Source organism: Miniopterus schreibersii (genome assembly GCF_964146895.1).
Source record: "Miniopterus schreibersii genome assembly, chromosome: 15".
Lineage (NCBI taxonomy): Eukaryota > Metazoa > Chordata > Mammalia > Chiroptera > Miniopteridae > Miniopterus > Miniopterus schreibersii.
In genome coordinates, this window is record NC_138115.1 from 26,867,321 (window position 1) to 26,872,750 (window position 5,430).

The window sequence follows — 5,430 nt, forward strand, 5'->3', positions numbered from 1 at the left end:
GTCCCTTTTACTGTTCCTGACGAGTGAGTCACTCTGGAAAAGTGGCTGATCAAGCCCAGTGTCTAAGTTGTCTCTTGGGATTTAAAGGGGGAGACCTTTAGGAAGCTCAAAAGCCCAGGCTCATCACACTCACTCAGTCTAAAGCCCTAGGTGGCCAGACCACACCTGCCCCCAACATGCTCTTCCACCATCCAGGTTGACCTCAGCAATTCTGACAGCCTGGGCAGTGACTACTCAAGCAGTAGTTACAATCACATGGTCCTCACTCAGAGTCTCCCGTGTGCGACCTTGTTGGGGCCTCACTGGGATCCTATAGGTAAGTGTTACCATTAACAGTGATAGGCAAGGATCCTGAGACACAGATAAGTAATTTGCCCAAGTTCACTCTGCATAAAAGTGGCCCAGCCAGGCTTTGAATCCCAGTATCCGTGATGCCCTTAGAAGCAAAGGCTAACAATATATGGGGTGAAATGGCCTTAGGCCTAGATTCCAAGCCTGACTTCACCAATTCGTACCTGTGTCCCTAGACAGGTTTCCTTTTGTAATAAGTTCATTTGACCGAGGCTTGTTCTAGAATCAAAAGGGACAATGTATGCCCACGTATCTTATGAGGTATGGGGCCCAAAGCAGTTTCTTAATGTATCTGTTGTAAGATCCCACCTGACAGTGAATCCTCCACTGTGTCCCCAGCAAGAAGCCATGTGCCTGGCCTGGAACATGCTGTCCATAGTCCTTACCCTCAGGGCCGTGCACATGGGGGCTTGGGGCCTGGCCTTGAGCCGCAGTCCCCTCAGACGGTCGATTCTGCTCTAAGAGTGTAGCTCACCATCCCAGGAGCTTAAACCATCAGGTCCTGAGAGGCAGCCCCATTTTGGTAAGGTTTTATTATTTCTGCTACTTCCAAGGGGCTGTAACCCTGGAGATGTGCTTGCTCAGAGGTCTCCCTCACATGCCTATGAAAGACCAGTTCATGGAAAATCAACCCGAGCTCCCTCAAAGTGGGCTCTGTGAGAAAAGCCAGCCAGCAGGGTACCCATTGCCCATCTTGCCCCACCCCCATGGTTGCTGGCTCTGCAGCCTGTGTTTACATTTCTCCCTCAATCTGGAGTCTGCAGATTGAAATTATCTCCCTTCGGCTGTGTCAGCCCATCCTGAGCCTCTCTCCCAGCCAGCCCCAGCACCTCCCAAAAAGCCTGAGGCAGCCACAGCTGGATTCTGATAAAGACAGCTCTGTCCCATGGGTTTTTGATGGGGTGGGAGAGGAAGGGCCATCTCAGTCAGTGGCCCTCCTGGCCTAGGGACTGAGGGAAAGTGGAAGGATCTGCCACCCCATCCAGCCCCAGCAGCTTCTGGGGGAGCAGAGTCTGTGGCTGGCCCCAGGCCTCCACACTGATTTCCAGGGAACTGGAGAGATGCAAGGCCTCCCTCACTTCAGACTGTTTCCTCATGACCACCCTCACTATCTCTGCGATGAAAGTACTTGCTGTGCAACCCTGAGCCAGTTCCCTCCCCTCTCTGGGCTTCATTTAGTTCATCTGTACAGTGAGGGCTAGGGTAGATGTTCTTGGAGGATGTGCAGGGCTTTGTCTGTGCCGGGCTCTTCTAAGCTCCCTCAGGCCTCATTCTTATCTGTATCCCCATCACCCAGCACAATGCCTGACAGTCAGTAGGTGCTCAAGGAGAGTTTGTTGACTGAATAAATTATGAATGTCTATCTGTCCCCCTCCCTTGCCAGTGATTACTTCCCTTTCCAAGCATTCAGGGCTCTTATGAACCCTATCACACCTTGGAACCCATCTCTGTCCCCCCTTAGCCAGCAACAGGCTTCAGGTCATATATTGATCTACAGAGTGATCTTTCCCTGCTCTCAATGTGGGATCACAATAAAAATCACTTAGTGCACTACAAGATCTCAATAAACACTGGCTATTACCATTATTATAGTGTTGGATAAGTTCATTCACAATAACATCTTAAAAGTCAAAGAAAATGAACAGGTCTCTTTTCTAGAAGGGCCAACCCCAGAGAACAAATCCCTAAACACGGTATCTCAAGTGCTACTTGACATCTGAAGCTGCTAGTCTGGCTCCCAGGTGTGAGAAGGAGGCAGGGCAGGCATTCCAGCAGGGACGCAGGGTCCCGAGGCTAAGGTCTGTCTCCAGAAAGACAGAGGTAGAGTGAGGGCAGGCAGTCTGGCAGGCTATAAGTGTACATCCCTGTGCTGATGGGCCACGTATTTAGCAGCACCTGGAATAGTGATGGTAATAGCGCCAAAGGTAGAAATGCAAGCAGAGAAGCCTGGGATGGGATCAGCATGGGCTCAACTACGTATATGCTCTGTAGCAGGGAGCCATGCTTGGCTTAGAACCAGGTACCGAGTCTGGGAAATTTGCAAAGAGCTAAACCAGACTGAGCAACATGTCCACAATAAAAAACAATTACAGGAGCAGTGGTTGAATGCTAGACTATGGCATAGCCAGTACTGAACTACTACTTATACTTCAAAATCTTGATAAGGATTTCTACTCCTACTAATATTGTGGATTTGATATCCTAAAGCAAAGAAACTTGTGGTTTAAAAAAAAGTAGTGGATGAAACACATCAAACAACCTTTTTAAATGCAGAGCTGAACTTGCAGTAAAACAAGGACTTACCAAATATCAGAGGTGAAGAGGAGACAGGCCTCCAGCCTGAAGAGCCAGTGCTGCCCCAGGGTAGCTCCAGAGCATTTGCTGACACCAGAACACTGGAGTCTCAGGGGTTTATTGGCAATGAGGGAGACAAGGCCTCGGGCATATGTGTGATTGGATCCCCTATGCCACTCCTGTCCCATACATAGAAGTTGGGGACTTTGAAAGGGCTATACCCTCAGTGAAAAGATGGACTAGAAAAAAAAAACCTGCCCACCATCAAAGGAAGAAAAGATAACCATTTTGGATCTATGATTTAATCTTAGGCTCAGATCCAAGTGGAGAAAAGGAAAATAAAAGAATAAAGACTCTGCTGAGTTTATAACCATAGCCCTGAACTCTGCAAATCTGGGTTTGAAATTTACATTGCCTCCTTAGTCCAGAAAACCCCAGGTCAAGAAATTAAAGCAGTCTCAGGCCAGCAGTGCTTTGTAATATCTGGCAGAGGGAAAAGAGAATTGTCTCTTGAGGAGCACACCATCAATCCAGGCCCTTAGGTTCCCTTGAGGTTTAGGGTAGTCAAACAGCTTGCAATCAAAGAGGTGTAAGACACATGAGGAACCGCAGTGGAAATCTTTAGAAACAACAAATAGTAGAATTCTACCTAGAAGGACTTTAGACACTGGAATAACTAGGTACAGTATATGAAATAAGTAAGTTTAAAATGTTGAACAGCCCTGCTGATGTGGCTCAGTGGTTGAGTGTTGATTCATGCACCAAGAAGTGGCTGGTTCAATTCCTGATCAGGGCACATGCCCCAGTTGTGGGCTCTATCCCTTGTGGGAGCCATGCAAGAGGCAGCCAACCAATGTTTCTCTCTCATTGATGTTTCTATGTCTCTCCTCTCTCTCTCTCTAAAAATCAATAAAAACATATTTAATAAATAAATAAAATGTTGAACAAAGTAAAACAGAACTAAAATTCAAGCAAGAAATAAACTATTAAAAATGACCAGACAGATTAGATGGATAGATGATAGATGATAGATAGATAGATAGATAGATAGATAGATAGATAGATAGATGATAGATAGACAGATAGATAGATAAAACTTCTTGAAACAAACTCAAATCATTGAAATTGAAAACCCAGTGGAACTGGTTAAACAGTTGAATAGAGAATTTGTGCACTGCAAGACAGATCTAAAGAAAAGACTTATAGTGCAGCACAGAGATAAAGAAATAAAAAATATAAGAGACATGGAGGACAGAATGAGACGGTCTAAATTATGTCTAATAGTAGATTCTGAAGATGTGATTTAGAGACAAGCAATCTTTGAAAAATAATGACTAAGAATTTTGCAAAAATGACAAAGGACATGAATCATCAGATTCGGGAATCAAAAGAAATCCCAGCAAGATAAGTAAAAATTAAATCACATGTACACACATCATAGTGAGATTGCAGAAAAACCTTTAAGAATGCCCCAGGGAAAAGACAGATTGCTTATAAAATAACAAGCAGACCAATAACCACAACAATAGCAGCGAGAGGCAGTGGAATAACATCATCAGCATGTTGAGGGAAAATACCTAAATTCTAAACTCAGCTTCACTCTCACTCAAATATAAGAGGACAGCTCTTGGGCTCCAGCAACAGCCGCAGCTGGTGCCCCAGCACATGCCCAGGTGCCCCAGAGCCCGTCGTTGGGCCCCAGTTCAGGATCCTGACAGTGCTCAAGGCAAGATGTTGCACAGCTTGGAAAACCGAGATGCTCAAACTAAACAACTGTAAGATGCTGTCACAAACGTGGAGAAGCATTTTGAAGAGCTGCGCCAAATCTTTGCTGCTTATGTGCAGAGAACTGCCAGACTGCGAGACAAAGCAGACCTCCTGGTGAACCTCTACATGCCTCTACAGAGACCCCAAATTTAAAGCAAGGCCTGGAAAACTGTGCTGATGAGTTTGCCAAACTTCAGGATTATCAACAGGCAGAGGTTGAAATACTTAAAGCCAAAGTAGCTGAACCATTGAAAGCTTATGGAACCATTGTTAAAACAAAACGAGATGGCCTCAGAGCAACATTAACAGCAAGGAATCGAGAAGCTAAACAGTTAACTCAGAAAGAACACATCAGCAAAACCCATCGGACTGACATGTTATTTCAATGGCAGAAACGAAATTACAGAGAGCGACAATGGATGCTACCTGAAGAACTCATCATCTGGAGGAAAGTATTGACAATTTTGAAAAGCAGAAAATAAAACACATAAAGACTATATTTTCAGAATTTGTCACTATTGAAATGTTACTTCACAGCAAAGCTTTAGAGGTCTACTATACGGCGCCCACCAAAATATACAAAAGAGTGAAGAAGAAGATTTAGAGGTTTTCTGAAATTCTCTGTATCCACCAGATTGTTCATCTCCTTTAGATATTGTAAGAGCAAATTCAGAGTCACCTCTTCAGAGATCACTGTTAGCTAAGTGTGCACCTGGAAGAGGACAGGTGTCCACCTGTAGACCGAGAAAGGATCAACAAACGGAAAATGCTGATAAAGAGAATGAAGATTTAGATGTAACAGAAGAAAATTAACTTTCTTAAGTAAACGTCACATTTCCATTTTTATCTTGGACAACTTAGAATCCAGAATTACTGAATTGTAAAACTTTATGCTGGCTTCCTACATTAAACCTCAAAATGAAATACTACTGGAAATAGAAAATAATTAAAGGAAACTTGTGCTGACAAAGATGAAGGCTTTAAAAAACATTACACACCAGTCTTTTCAACATCCTG

At 44.3% G+C, this 5,430-nt stretch overlaps 1 pseudogene across 1 annotated transcript; it reads left to right on the forward strand.

The window, feature by feature from the left end:
• Window positions 1-4,377: 4,377 nt before the first annotated feature.
• Window positions 4,378-5,226, forward strand: LOC308567498 (CBY1-interacting BAR domain-containing protein 1 pseudogene; annotated as a pseudogene). The gene has a single exon. The product of its transcript is annotated as a CBY1-interacting BAR domain-containing protein 1 pseudogene (transcript).
• The last annotated feature ends 204 nt before the right edge of the window (window positions 5,227-5,430 follow it).